Source organism: Ambystoma mexicanum, chromosome 6p (genome assembly GCF_040938575.1).
Source record: "Ambystoma mexicanum isolate Mex_15411 chromosome 6p, UKY_AmexF1_1, whole genome shotgun sequence".
In the NCBI taxonomy this organism is placed as follows: domain Eukaryota; kingdom Metazoa; phylum Chordata; class Amphibia; order Caudata; family Ambystomatidae; genus Ambystoma; species Ambystoma mexicanum.
This window is the reverse complement of record NC_090935.1, coordinates 1,073,476,417-1,073,492,378: the sequence shown is the minus strand read 5'-3', so window position 1 is coordinate 1,073,492,378 and position 15,962 is coordinate 1,073,476,417.

Below are 15,962 nucleotides of genomic sequence, written 5' to 3'. Positions count from 1 at the left end.
ATGTGTCCTGCACAATGTTGCAACACAGCGGGGTGTACCGGTGGACATGGTGGTGCCCCCACATCCCCAACCACATGCACAGGCACTGCGCATGGGAGGAGAAAGGGCACATAGCAAGGCACCTAGCTTGTGGCCACATTCTTCACCTAAACTCACACCCCAGCTGAGGGCACACAGGCCTGGCAAATACCAGGTGACAATCGATGATGACAAAGGGACAGTCAACTGTCACAACCTTACCACCCTGAGAATGTGTCCGCAGAAGTGCTACATTGTGTGCATCCCTAGATACTTAAACATTACCAATCCCGTGTGACCAAAGGGAACACATGCAAGGTGCATATCGCACCACCCCTCCCTGCAAAACAGGGCATGAAAATACTGGTATGTCACCTAAACCCTCCCAACCCCCATGACCCCCCGTCCGCCACACCATGCCATGGCATGTATTGGCAAGATAGCAAACCAAATACACAACACATGACACAATTGCCATGAAGTGCCACGTGAGAAAAGGAAACAGGCAGTAGACAATTACGCCTCACATGGAATCTGATGAAAGGAGCGACCAAAACCTCCCACCCATAAAAGGTGTGGCACAAATGCATGTCACCAGTGGTACTAGCAACAAAAGTAAAAATGCCTGTTGCCATGCACATTGGGCAATAGAAATCTGCCAATAGAAACACTGTGTGCTGCGTGTGTGTCCCCTGCAACACAACGCTCACCAGGCAGTACAGCACAGATATGACGGAAGCCCACTGCCACTGTGTAAGATGCTGTCACACTGAGTCATCCTTGAGAGCCCATGGAAAGGGAAAGCAGGAGTGGCATATGTGTCAGGACCCCAAACCACAAACAAATACACGAGACAAGCCTGTATGGACCGCATACAACTTGGGGGTCAGGGAGGCGCCCAGGAGGGAGGAGGTACAGGGTGCACCTGAACACCCACATGTGTTGATGTTGAGATTAAAACGAAATCCTCCATGGGCTCAACGCCTGCACTGCCCGACCTGTGTGAGAGATAAGTTGTCGTCGTCACCCTCTGTATGTAAATCAGGAGGTGGACGTGGCACAGTTGCCTCACCACGCCTATCTGCAGCAAGCATGCGGGTCTGGTAAACACGTTCCTGCGTGGCTATGGCACTTAGTTTTGCATGAATCACATCACGTGATACACGTGCTTCCTCCTGCAAGGTCTCACATGTATGACAGAGTTATGCCTGCATGGTCTCGCATGACATAAGGAGCACCTCCCGGGTTGCACAGAGTTCAGCCGAGATGGTGTTTTCAAGCTGCTCCATCCTCTCTTCTGACCGCATTCTTTGGGTCATCATGAGCCCACCCAGAGTAAATCTGAGGGATTGGTGCTCTTGTCATGATCTCTGCTTCCAAAAGGTCAGGGTTTTCCCAACTCCCTTGGAAGCAGATCCATAACCCAGGTTCCGAGTGCCAACCAGTCCCAATTGGGACCTTTTGGACCCAGTCCTGGCGCCAGTGGCACCAGGCTCATAAATATGCCCAATCCCAGCGCTGGAAGCGCCGGGCTCATAATGCTTGGGTGGACTTACCTGCAGCAGACCATGCTGCTTACTTGCCTGCCAGTTGAGCCTCTGATCCTCTTCTGTTTGGAACTACTTTTCCTGTTGGGCGGGGCAGGAGCCACTCCCTAGGTTCAGAACACTGGAACTCTTCTGGAAAGCAGGAACTCTTTTCTTACCTAGGCGTGACTGTGGAAGGAGACACCTAAGCACTACAGGAGGCTATTTAAACCACACCCGATGGATGAATCTTGCTTTGCGTTATTCTGAATCCTCTGCAGCAGAACGCTCATCGTGTCTTCTGCATCTGATCCTGGGCCTAAGGAAAAAGGCTTACCATCCTGAATCCAGTCTTCAGCAACACCTATAAAGACAAGAAAGAACAGGTTAGCATTACGGTCTTCAGTGACAGCTCTTCACTTACCTGGTCCATCGGCTGTCACCAACGCCTCGCGCTGCATTCCGACATCTGAAAGACAAAGGCTTACCTACTCTTCGTGCGCTCCGGAGGTCTTCACACTGCATTCCGGCATCTGAAAGACAAAAGCTTACCAACTCTTCGCACGCTCCGGAGGCCTTCGGCGCTGCATCCCGCATCTGAAAGACAAAACAAGGTGCGTTTAAAGACATTGGGGAACTTTAATACTCACGTGCCATTACTCCTTTCCACATCTAACTCAGTGGGTATTCCGGCACCCTGCAGCCGCTCCGAACTTGTACCTGCAAAATAAAAAGACAGTTAGAGCGCATCGTGAAGCAGGCAACAAGCGCTTACTTACGTGCTTCCAGGCGCTTCTATTCATCACACGGGCTCCATCTTCAACTCACTTCAGCCCGTCATCCACCATCGCCGGAACCCTGCAAAACAAGAGACATCATTACTAAAGACTTTAAAGACATTAGAATTACTCGAAACTTACCGTTCGTGCAGTAAACGACGGACAGCAGTCCTCTGAAGTCAAGAGGCCTGCTCCCCTTATCCAGTGAAGAAACTGGTTACAGCACCCTGCCCCGAGGCAGATGGAGAGCATGGCGTTCACTTACCTAAGGTGAGAGCGTTAACCTTCGGGGTTCTACAGGAGAAGAGAAAGGGAAGAAGAGAGAGACATTCAATTACCCAGTTCATTAATCCCATATTTTCTATCTGCAGACATCTTACCCTTCGAGTCAGACATACAGTGCACAGAGGTCCAGCCCAAAGAGCCAGCCGTGTGTTACACATCACCTTTGAAGATACGGTATACGTCCAGTCAAGACCGGCGCCTCTACGGGAATCAGGTGAGCGTTACCTTCCCTCAGGGCCTCCCTGTGTGCCTCTGCCTGAGCAGCAATTGCTTGGTGCAGAGTCACCATTTCAGCCCGGCATGCCCTGTCGGAGGCCGCCATGCCCAGCCTGAGTGAGCGGCACGTGGATCGTGTTGCCTGCTGCTGGAGCTGCACCTGCCTCGCAGGGGTGAGGATGGAACGGGTCACATTTTCCATGCCTTAAGCCATCATCTCAACCACTCCACCCTGTTGCTGTGCAATGGCATACATGGAATGCTTCCACTCAGTTGTCCCCGGTGGCGCACAGCCACCGCGTTGCTGGACTCTACACCTGCCAGGCCCAAGGAGCCATGGTCCTTGCTGGGTTGGCACCGCCCGCGGCTGCAGGACTGCATCCCTCCATCAACCTGATGCCCCAGGAACATGAGCAACTGGTGTGGCGTGTGACCATACGCCCAAAACCACCACAGGCAGATGTTCCAACACTGCCTGGCCCCTCACTGCAGGTGTCGCGGACAGGAGATCATCAACTGCAGGATCACTTATCGGCGACGACACGTCAAGATGCACATCCAACTCAACATTGTGGTCAGAGACTCCATCAGAGCTTAACTCATGGTCAGCCCTGGACACGATGGCCTGGAGCTAAAATGGGTTTTCATGGTCTACCACCCCACAACCACCACTGGTGCTAGGTTGGTGACTTAAACCCACCACCGTGTCTGGAATCACATCCTCATCCTCTGGCTCCAGTGCCTCATCACCTGTAACGTAAACAAAAGAAAGATGAGCACACATGTCAGCAGTACATACCACACACATAGACATCACAACATCGGCAGCCAACACATGAAGCAGACATGTCACACACAAATCAAACTACGACATGCATCCAGTGGCATTGCAATGCAAGGGTATCCCAAAAGCAGAAATGGATGTGTGTAAAATGTGAAGCCTACACATGTACTGCATGTTGCATCTCACCTGCATCACACACAACCTCTGGCAGGCACAGATCCAAGCCAGAAATGAGAGATGGCAACAAAGAGATGGCATGTAGCATAAGCATGGAGGAACACCCAAAAAGCCACAGCTGCAAGTGAAACCAAACACACCATGACCCATGTAATATGCATGTTAACATGCAGCAATCACCAATACAGAGTACATGTGTCAAAGGATGCACCTACGCTAGCGCATTTCAATACAGTAAAGGGATGAACATGGGACCATACATGCCAGGTCACTTTGACGTAGCAGCATTGCATAGGCATGTTGAAGACCGGAACATGGTACAAAAGTGGGTGGGTGCAGTGCAGTGCATGTGTACCGCCTCACCTTCCAACATCAACACATACATAGTGATGCCAATCTCTAAACATGATGGCAGTGTAAGGGCAGGTGCAGCCATTATGTGCAAAGTGCATGCACTGGGTTGCATGGATACAGTGAACCCCCCACCCTTTGGGAATTGCAGGGAGGCAGTGCATGGCAATGAAAGGTTGACCAGAGAAAAGGGGATTGGCAGACAGTGTTGGCATGCGTCAACTTCATCTTGTCAGTCAAATTACACTACAGCAGATGAGAAGTGGACATGAAGCAGGACACATGAGGAACCATCAGTAGTACACCCATTCATGCAGAAGCCATGACACCAGTTGAACAGAGGCTGGGGGCCTGTAACAGGGTGAGGCCTGTGCACGACACAGATGAGGAGACCATAAACATGTGCGTGATGAGGGACTGACCCAGAGTGAGCATCGAATGGATGACCAAATACCATGACACCTAAATAATCCTGGAGACGTACCACCATGATCAGCCTGTCAGTGACCCATAGGGGCATACATGGAATGCACATGGAGCATGAATATGCATTCAAGCCCACGGGGAGCCACTGCCACCTGCACAGTCCGAGTGAGACACACTGCACCAAGGACAAAGTATGTACACCACTGTTCATGTTTTGCAGGTCTGCAGAAGGAAGTGTGCATGTATACAGGAATGGGAACAGGCAATGGCAGTAGTCCAACATGTAACTCACCAGTGCCATGTTGAAATTGAGCTGCAGGGGGTTTGAGAGGCAAGGAAGCATGCCCATGAGGTGGACCACATTGCAGGCTGTCCACACATACACAGCACTCAAGTGATCAGATAGGCCGAGTGCTGAATGCAACAACACCACAGGCCATATGCAGACATGTGAGTGAGCAGGAACATGATATGACATGAAATGATAATTCATATTGCGCTCATACACAGGTGTTTCAGAGCGCAGCTAGGCAAAGGGAGGGGAACAGGGGAGGAAACAGAAACAACATCTTACTGGGCCAAGTGACATTTGGAACGCACAAGTGCATGGGGAGTGAAAGGGGGGAAAGTGGATGAGAGGGGGACACATTGGAGAGTGCAAAGCATAAGAGAGGGCAAGATAAATAATGAGTAAATAAACAAATACACATGGTGATCCAAAACAGTGCAAGTGCCGCCTGTGAGTGGCCAAGTGCAAGGTTAGTCAGAAAGGGAGTATCTGATAAGTACAGAAGATGAGGGGGGGGATCTGAATGGGTAGAGATACATACAGGCACCAGTGCGAGGGGAGGCCAGGAGGCTGTGCAGGAGGGTGGCAGGGTGAGCAGGTACCTGAGCCCGAAGGGCAGAAGGTGGCCAGGTGCAGCATTGCTGAGAGAGAAAGCAGATCAGCAGGGGAGAAGAGGGGCAAAGGCAGAGGTGAAGAGGAAGGTCTTGAGGAGCTTCCGGAACCACAGATGGTTCTCCTCATGTTTCAAGGTGGCAGGTAGCCAGTTCCAGATGGAGGCCACCACAGAAGATAAGGATCTACCAACAGCTTGTTCCTTTGAAAAACGTCTGACCCTGAGGGAGTTTGAGGTGGAGTAGCAAAGGGCTCTAGAGGGGAGGTATATACAGAGGGATAGTTGAAGGTAATTAGGGCCCAGGCCCCAGAAAGCCTTGTGGACAATGCAAAGGGTATTAAATGTAATCCTTGCAACCACAGGGAGACAATGAAGGGATTACAGAGGCAGAGCAATATGATGCCAGGGCTTGAGGCCATGGGAAAATCTCCCAGTCTTGTTCTGGATTAGTTGTAAAGGGCGGTGAGTGGAGGAAGGTAGATTTAGAAAGAGGCTGTTAGAGCAGTCTAACCTCAAGAGAATCTGAGCATGGGAGCAAGGAGCTTCTGTGGGAAGGAGAGGAAAGGAAGAGTGCCTTTAAGGAAGTGCAGTAAGAAGTTTGACTTTTTGGTGACATCAGAGATGTGTGCGGAGAAGGAACGTGTGGAGTCAAGGATGACCCGAGGTCCTTGGCTTCACTGGTAGGGGCAGGAGGAGGGCCAAGGGAGGCTGGCCCGAGAGTAAGGGGAAAGGATGAAGGGGGTGTACCAATGAGGGGGATCTCAGTCTTGTTGGTGTTTAAACAAGGATAATTTGCGGCACACCAATTATGAATGGCGATAAGGCAGTCAGAGATGAGGGAAGGAGAGGAGGTGGCTGAGGGAAGCCTGAAAATGATTTGGGTGTCGTCAGCATAACACTGGAAATTTTTGCAGAAAATGGAAGTAGGCGACAGTTGCCCGGTATTGATTGAAAAGCCAGGGTGAGAGATTAGACCCCCTGGGGGACACTGCAGGTAGGGAGGAAGACAGAGGATAGGAAGGACCCAAGTTGTAACTGGGAGGTTCGATCAGAGTGAAAAGAGGTCAGCCGGGCCAGAGCCTGATCAGTGATGCCCAGGTCAACACAGAGATGATTTAGCAGGTTGGAATGGTTGACCGTGTCAAAAGCAGGGGAGAGAACAATTTGGATGAGGACAGAAGGAGTGTTAGAGTCAAGTTTGGAGAGTAGAACATGTATCGGAGGTGCAGCCGAGTGACTTGCATTTGAGTAGGTTGCATGTGCGGTCATGAGGACAGCCCCTGTGTGCATCACATATCATGCATGCATCACAACAGGCACACATCAGTGAAGTAGTGCATGACTCACACATGACAACCATGTATACATAGCATGTAATGGCAGTCAAGCACAACATATCACACAAGCCAAACACACATGTTCTAGACAAACACGCATCAACACTCACCGGGCGAGGCATCATAATCCATCCTCTATCCTACTCTATGGTTTAGTTCTGCCTCGATGAACTCTGTAGCGATCTCCTTGTGCTGAGTGAGTGTATCCTCCTCTGGTGCTGGCCCACTGCCAGTCACAGAGTCATGATATAATTGGAGGCACACTTTTGTTTTACACAGTGTTGGAGGTCATTCCAACGCTTGTAGCAGTCTTGAGCTGTGCACACCTGGAATCCCATGGCATTCACACCATCAGCAATATGCTGCCAGTGGACCTAATGCTGGGCAGGCATAGTATGGCACTGTGGGCCCACCAATATATTGCATTCGTGTGCTGACGCGTAGTCCACAAGGAAGTTCAGTTCCTCCTTGTTGAAAGGCTTCTTCCTCGACGTGCCGGAGGCCGGAGCTGTGTCTGGAGTCCCAGCCTCTTGCGCAGGACCACACTTCCTCCTCTTGAGCGGTGGTTACGACCCTGAGTGTCCAATGTTGCCCTGATCAGTAGGGGCAGTGGCGCTGGTGCACTGGACCAAGGGAGTGGTTGGTGGAACCAGGACGGAAGGCCTGGCTTGGGCCAGTGGCTGCTGCGTTCTGGTGCCAGGACCCAATGCCACATCTGCTGCAGTGCCCAGGTCTGTGACCGACACAGTCATGGCTGTCAGACTCAAAGCACGGGTGGTGTTGGCTGAATCTGCCCATGCAGTTACCACCACCTGGCTGCTTGGGGCAGCAGATGTCACCACTGCCCTAGATACCTGTTCCCCGGTCACAGCAACCCTAGACACACGTGCTTCCTGCCACCTGCAATTCTGTCTGGGAGTCCTCAGGTTCCAACGCAACATGCGTTGGCCGACCCTGAGCCTGGGTGGTGGTCGCCACAGCTGCAACTGCAGCTACCACAACCGGTTGGCCCATGACAGCAGATGTTACTGACTGTCGGGTCATATAGGCACCTGGGTCAAATGCAACAGCTGCATCTCCCAGAGCCACAGGGGGTGGTGGCATGGCTGCACCAACACATGGCTGGACATCCTGCCCCAGTGGGGCACCCCTGCCTCTTCCCCCTCTGCGGTCACCCTGGACTCCCTGTACCCCCTGGTCAGCCCGGCCACATCCCTGACCATGCACAACACTGCGAGGACGCCCAACTTTGCCGCCCTGTACCTTTGGTGGCCTCCCAACCATGGCACAGATGGTATATTGCCAATGGGAGGTGCACTTAACAATTGTCCTGGGCAATAGGGGTATAGGGTGCCGGGTACGTGATGTTAGATTCACCCCTGTGCTCCTGCAAGGCTGTTTGTGACCCCTGTTGATAAATTACCCCAGAAATGATGACACATGTACACACAACCCCTGGTAGCACATGTGCGTGGAATAAACCTCCCGCAATACGCTGTGGCACGCAGGGACACAAAAAACGTGTACGCGTGGAACACGCGGGCTACTATGCCCTCGAAAACAGGTACGCGATACACAGGGGCACCCGCAGTGGGAAAAATAGCATGCGCGACTCACTGTCTGCCTTGCGTGGAAAAGTAAAACATACATGCTTGTGCACGTAGGCAACACCCCGCCAAAAGAAGAAGTACGAGCTGTATCCACTGTGAAGTAATCGCGTGTGAAACCACAAGAAGAGTAAACACACAAGTCGCTCTCCACGAAAAGCAGGTACAGCAAACTGTTGCCCGTGCTCACCTTTAACCCATGCCGAGGGAAAAGCCTGCGCTTGTAACATCACTCATGCACTTACACGCTAAGGGCCTTTCCTCGGTTTTCACACATTCTCACACTGAAGTGCTATCTTTGCACGTGCGGATTAACTCTACATCAAGCTGGCCAGGCACCAACACACGGAAGACCACGCTCCTGCCCAGAAGTCCATTTACCTGCCCCCCAGAGCCCCGGGGAGCCTCCTACGAGCCATCTGCTGCTGCCTGCCTGCTGCCAATGTGCCTTGTTATTTGGTGCCTGCACATCAGCCATTGCCAGGGGTCCAGGTACTGTGACCACCCCTGCTGGAACAGAAGACTCCCGACTCGTGTTCCATCGCTCCACAGCCCAGCCCCAGGACCCAGTTGCCCACCCACACCTGTCTCAGGTGTTGCCATGTCGGGTCAAACTCCATCTTGGACAAGTGTCGACCCCTCAGCAGAGAGGCAGAGGGCTGTCAGCTTCAGTGCAAATGAAGTTGGCATCCTGGTGGAGCAAGTCCTGGGGCATTATGATGCCCTCTTCACACCATCGCGTACCGACAAGGAAGGATGGAGGAGGATCTGGGAGGACATCGTGGGTGCCATCAATGCAGCGGCGGTGGCACCCCGTGACTTTAACACGTCCGTAAGCGCTGGGAGGACCACAAGTCCAGGACCCTCAGGAAGGCCTGACACCTCTTGGACGCAGAGGATAATAATAATAATAATAATAATTTGGCATTTATATAGTGCTACGAACCCTCAGTTATCTGAAGCGCTGCTTATTATTACCCACGGTGTGTGGTGCTCATTTATTGACCTCAGAAGGATGAAAGGCTGAGTTTGGCCCTGCCGGGATTCGAACCTGCGTTAGCAGGCTCCGCACGGATGTCAAAGCAAGCGCTCTACTCACTGTGCCACTTGACCGGCAAATATGGCAAAACATTCAATTTTAAAGGGAAAATATTAACGTTCAATAAGGGTGAATGAACGTATAGCCTGAGAATGCGGGCAATCAGCACTCTCGGTAAGGGGGAAAAAATAACAACTGCATAGAAATGTAATACATCAGTAATATTGTCAAAAATAATGGTCTGGTAATATAAAAATTCAAACTCAGTGCGGTATGCAGTCGTCAGAATTCAACTTACATGATATGTACCGCCTCCATTGGTTTAGGTGAAGTCAGACAGCAATGTTTTTGGCTCAGTGGATCTTCGTGAAGTGATATTTCATGTGCCTTACAAATGTTTTTGAAACATAACCTTATCAAATGGTATGTGTTGCAAACTTTCACTCCCTGAGTCTTACTGTTTTTTAGCTGAAGGTCAAGGTCAAAAAAACAATGGACCCTTATGGGTACAGTTGGATGCGTGGCCCTACTGTGCTGGAAACCAAAAAAAGCAAATCAAGTGACCTTCACCCAGAATGCCAATACATTCTCACTTTACAACAACATATTAGAATCCATTCATGAGAATCGCTACTCCCATTCACGTGCTGAACCGCTGTTGGCAGCAAATAGTGCAGGTGGCTGTCTCAGATTTTAAAATGTAGCACGCCAGTCTCACAGTAATATTATTGTTAAAGCGCTGCACGACAGAGTGATTCTTCGCCGTATATTGAGCATCTACTGTCACTGTACCGTATGACTTTGGTGACATGAAAACACCACTTTTTGACTTACTGTTGCCACAGCCCATATCAGCCTCAGTAATGCTCACCTTCCGAAACAGTGTTGCATAAGTATAACAAGTGCAATGCTGGCTGCGATTGTATGTGTTAGGGGCGATGTCCCCGTACACCAAAACACAAATGAAAGATGGCGGCTGCAGCAACAGAATCTCATGCACTTCACGCTGTTCCACAGCCAATCAGTAAAGGGGCCGCATGTCTGTAGACATGGAAGCCACCCAAAAAGTGTTCTTTCTATGGAAGCAGCAACTTAACCGTAACTGCACAGCCACTACCGTGGCTGTGTAATAGGCTGCAGTCGTTGTGTCCAGAGCCTACAGTTTTGGGTGTAAGGCCATATATATTTCAATGTATGGGTGTGCAATATGTAAAAATCATAGTTGCCTCAAGTTATTCCAGTGCTTATAGCTTTGTTTTTGGGTGCATGGCTTTTAGCCTCTAGGTCCTGGCCGCAACCACCACAGCATATCACACCAATTGTGGCTTTTAACTGCACTACGTACAAGTTTGGTCTTAGGTGCAGGGCCTTCGACCATGCATCCAAGACTCTACAACCTTCCCACAACCACCTCCTTGATGGTCGATAATACGGGTGTATGCATAGCTGTGATATGCTGCAGTGATTGTTGCCAGGCCCTAGAGTCTTGGGTGTTTGTCCATACATATTTTAATGTACGGGTATGCAGTAACAAATAATTGCAGTACTTATAACTTTGTTGTTTGGTGCATGGCCTGCTGTATCTATAGCTCTGATATGCTGAAGTGGTTGTGCCAGAGGCTAGAGGCTTGGGTTTAAGGGCATAAATAGTTGAAGGTGTGGGTGTGTAGTGTATGAAAACCGTTGTGGCTAATAACTCTACTGCTTTTAACTTAGTTCTTGGGTGCACGGCCTTCGGCCATGTACCCAAGACTCTAGGTGCTGGCCACAACTACCACAGCATATCGCACCCATAATGCCTTATAGTTTCTCTAACTATCAATTTCATCTTGGGTGCATGGCCTTTGACCTTTAGCCTTTGGCCATGCAACCAAGACAGTAGCCCCTGGCCACCACCGCAGCATATCACCCCCTTGGTGGCGTATACATGAGGAGCACCCTCATACTAATAAAAATGTTAAGTACGGCATATACCCAATCTTAATGTTCGCTGACACCACGCGTGTCCTTAGAATACTTTCAAGTTGCCTGCGCACAGCACGGACTGAAGTACTATCCTTATGAGACCCCTCATTTTCAGTACTTACATACATTCCGGACAAGGCGGGCATAGGGAATACATCATGAACACAGTTTCGAAAACAGCATTTCGTCTCTGGTCGCCGCCGCGCTGTCGGCGGATCCAAGATGTGGACGCAAATCACGGCTCACTGCAGCCAATCGGCAGAGACGTCGCATGTCCATGGTCAAGACATCAGCCCCTTAGCCAATTGGTATCCTGTCCGCAGAGCGAACAGGGAAGTGTGACTGCGGAGCGGACATAGATATCACTCATTTTTGATTGTTTAAAAGGAAACTACTGGATGGATTGTCACCAAATGTATAAAAGCACGCTTTCAGGACCAAGCCCCTACCCCTGCCGCAAACTTGGTGAAAATCCGCCCAGCGGTTTGGCCTGTAGGCGTGCGCAAAGTTTTTCCCCCATTCAGTCTATGGGAAAAAAAGACGTTTTGGGACCCCCCTCCAACTTTCCCCCCCTGGACCAAACATCACGAAACGTTGCAAAAAAAAAATCAGAGTGGGTCATATACTCTTTTTGCAAAGTTTTGTGAGGATTCGTCCAGGGACAGCGGAGTTATAAACTGCCCGAAAAGTGCTCTTCCCATGGAAACAGCAACTTAACCATATATATATTCAGTAATAAGACTTTGTTAAAGGGACGTTATGGTTAAGTTGCGCTGCTAAAAACCTATGAAATTCAGTAAAAAGAACGTTGTTAAAACGACGTTATGGTTCGAAGTAAAACCGAAAACCCCCTGAAATTAGCCAGTTATGGTAAGCTAAGCAACCATAACTCGTGCCACCACCGTGCACTGCTAAGACTAACAGCCAGGACATCAAAGATGACATCACAAATGTCATTGATGACATCACTGAATGTAATATGACCACGATTGCTAGAGCCATTGTGCTATTGAGGCTTGATTCTGGAAACGCCCTTCTGATTGGGGCTTCGGTTAATGACTTGGCTAGATGCCAAGTCATACAGAATGACGCAGTAAGGCTTGTAAAATAAGTCTCAGGAGAAGACACCACATAACCAAGGATAGAATTTCTCTTCACTGGCTCAGAGTGGAGGAAAGAATAAAGTTTAAATCTCTGTCTTTGGTGCATAAATGCCTTTATGATAAACCCCCAGCTGCCTAAAGAATAGTCTGGTTCAAAATACACCGCAAAGACAGCTTCGCTCTGAAGTTAAGAGCCTTCTGACTATTCCCAAATAAAAACTCAAGTCTGGCATGGGAAGATCGTTTGTGGTGTTGGCAGCACAGCTGCGGAACACTTTACCAGCGACTTTAAGAATGGAAAGCAGCCATTCTGTGTTTAGAAAACCTCTGAAGACCCATCTATTCAGATAAGCTAGGAGTTTTTAGTCACCCCTTGCAGCTTATTTAGTTCTGTTGTTTGATGCCCATCTGTTATTTATTAAGTGTTTGTCTGGTCTGAGCGCCCTGATGCCTGCGGGCTACCGGCGCTATATAACATGAAATACATACATACATATCAAACAAGAATACTACTACAAAAACATGAAAATCAACATCTACATTAACATCAGTGCTATAAACAAACAAAATGACAAACTTCTTTCTTTTACAATTGCAGTGAAGACCACTCTCCTGAAAATCAGCAGCATCTGAACTACAAACAACATATCCAAAGAAACCTGTTCATTCCACAAAAAAAGAGTAAGTACAATCTTACTGTTCCTCAAACACAACTTGTGATTCATTCATGTAATTTGCACACCAAAAAAAACAGAGATTTCTGAACCATTCTGCCCACAAATCCCCATTAATTAAACAGGGATTAGCAGACAGAATGGCACACAAATCCCTGTTTTTTTGGAACACAAATAACATACTCAACTCCTAGAATGTTAGTATTACAAAACAAAGAACTGTTTTAATTTTATACCATTAGGTTTACTATTAATGCTTCTCCTTCTCCTCACCACTAGCTCACTTTCTACTCTCATCTGAACCGCAGTTTAGTAACACACAAATAGAATAATAGTCTTCCCAACTAATTGTAGCTGCCCAATGCACAATCACACATCACCACATACATCTTTCCCATCATACTCAGACACTCATGCACACAGCACACATACATTGCAGAACGGCCCAACCCATACCTTCATCTTTTTTTTCAACAGACCCCAAAGAATACCTACCAAAAAGCAAGTCCGTAGAAAGCAACTCAGAAGTAGAGCAAATCAAAATGAAAGTGTCCAAAATAAGCATCCATCTCTACCAGAGTTTGTACAAACAGTTCAAACAAAACAGCTAATACAGTCAATTAGCGAAACAAAACAAGCTTCCAGTACAGAAACTTTGCCGCCTTTATCAAAATGTAAAACGAAACAGAAAATGATTAACAACAATTCGGCTACCACTACTGCTAAAACTGCTCCTATAATTCTTGATATACTAGCAAGTAACCATACCAAAAAATGTATTTTAGCAAAAATGTTCTGCCACAGAGTCCTTCAGAATCTTATAAAAACAAACCTACCATAGAAAATTAATCTTAGAAGCTTTGATAGACAGTGCAATCCTTCTCGAAAGAAAGTTATTCATTTTAGTGTTAAACAGAATGAAAGCACTAACAAAACTAACTACTAAATTACAAAAAAAACTTCTCAATAAATGGAATGTCAACAAAAATAACTTCTAATATCTGTGGAGGTGAATGGGGTCACACCATGAACACAGAACCATATTTTAATGAAGAAGCATACAAACAAAACTAAACAAACACAATTGCCATACATAGCAGTGGATGAGGTTATGAAAAAATTAATAATACCATAATGGAACAAGAAATACTGCTTACACAAATATCCCCAGAAAACTAAGAATTACCTTTCCATTCGACTGAACCAGAACATCCAGTATACAAATGGCCATGCACGTCAATGTGTAACATTCCCAAAAGATCTTTCAAATCTTTACGCCAGTTCCTTAATCAGTATGTGAAAGGCAAAGACAAAATCAAAATGAAAGTGCTGCAAAATATAAATAGTCCAGTGCGCAAATACACAGGACTACAAGGACATTCATTAGCCTGCATTTCAGGACCGATTTGCAAAAGCACCTTCCATTATATCAAAATGATATCAACACATCATTCAACTATAAGAAATTTAGTCTAGAAACTGTACTATGCTAAAAGTCCTGCTTTAGCACTAGCCAATTTAAATAACACTCTTCTACACGGTACACCCAAAGACCTACTCAAAGAAATCAACCATATCCAGAGAAAATGTTTTGGAAGTGAAAGCCACTTACAAAATGCAATAGCTTCACAACAGACTAGCAACAATTCTGCACATGACAACCTTCTACTACACACATACAAAAAAGAAATACTAAAAATTAAAAGTACATCCGCTGAAGTACCAAACCATGTGTGTGGTGTTGCCGCAGAACTTTTTATAAAAGGAACACAAAAACTGTAAATGTAACATACAAAATAGAAGAAAATGAAGATTTCAAATAGTTTGAATTAGCTGTCTACCTTATAGCTGACAACAAATACGAAGTAACTGACCCCTTAATACTTTGCAGTTACTGCACTACAAAACTTGACAACAAACAAACTCCTTCACGTGCTATCACAAATAACTTGGAATTATTCCCACTACCAAAACCCCTGCAACAACTCAATTTATATGACAGAATTATAATTCAAAGAGTGCATATATTTCAAGCAATACTACGCCTTCAACCAAAAACAGCAAAATTACCTCCCTCTAAATTGGTGAAAGGCATTTGTGGCAAAGTAGTTTATTTACCATTAGATCTGAAAGAAAATTGCACACACTGGGAGTGCAAAGTCCAATAGAGCAATCTTTAATTGTCTTAGTAAATGGTCTACCAACAAAAGAAAAAGAAATTGCCAACAACTTGTAGACTTACATAAAGTTAGACAGGCCTATCTAAAAGACAATAATGAATACTACAAAGAAATAAATATTGAAGAAAACCTAAGGGAAACAACTGAAATAATTCGAGAGTCATCAGAAACTGGTCAATTTGAACTTTTAGATCCTGCTACAGTATCCAATATTTTAGACCAATATACAATTAATCCATTACACTCTAATGACACCATAGATGATGCACTAGAAACGTACTAAAGGCGACAAACCAAAGGATCACCAATCAGCATATGGGAAAAAAGTATAAAAGCACATGCTTTTCCTCTACTCCTTCCTATTGGCAAAGGAGGAAGGTACGATGATAGATCCACTCAGATAACAGCATCAGAATACTACTCGTTACAAATGTATTCTGAAGATCCTAGATTTAGACAAAATGTGGAATACATATTCCTTCAACTCTCTCTTCCTAAATATCTTCCTTCCCGAGCCCTTCGCTCATCCGTCTCCAACTACGAGCTGGGGGTAGATCTCTCTCCGCGGCAGGGGCCTCCCTCTGGAACAGCCT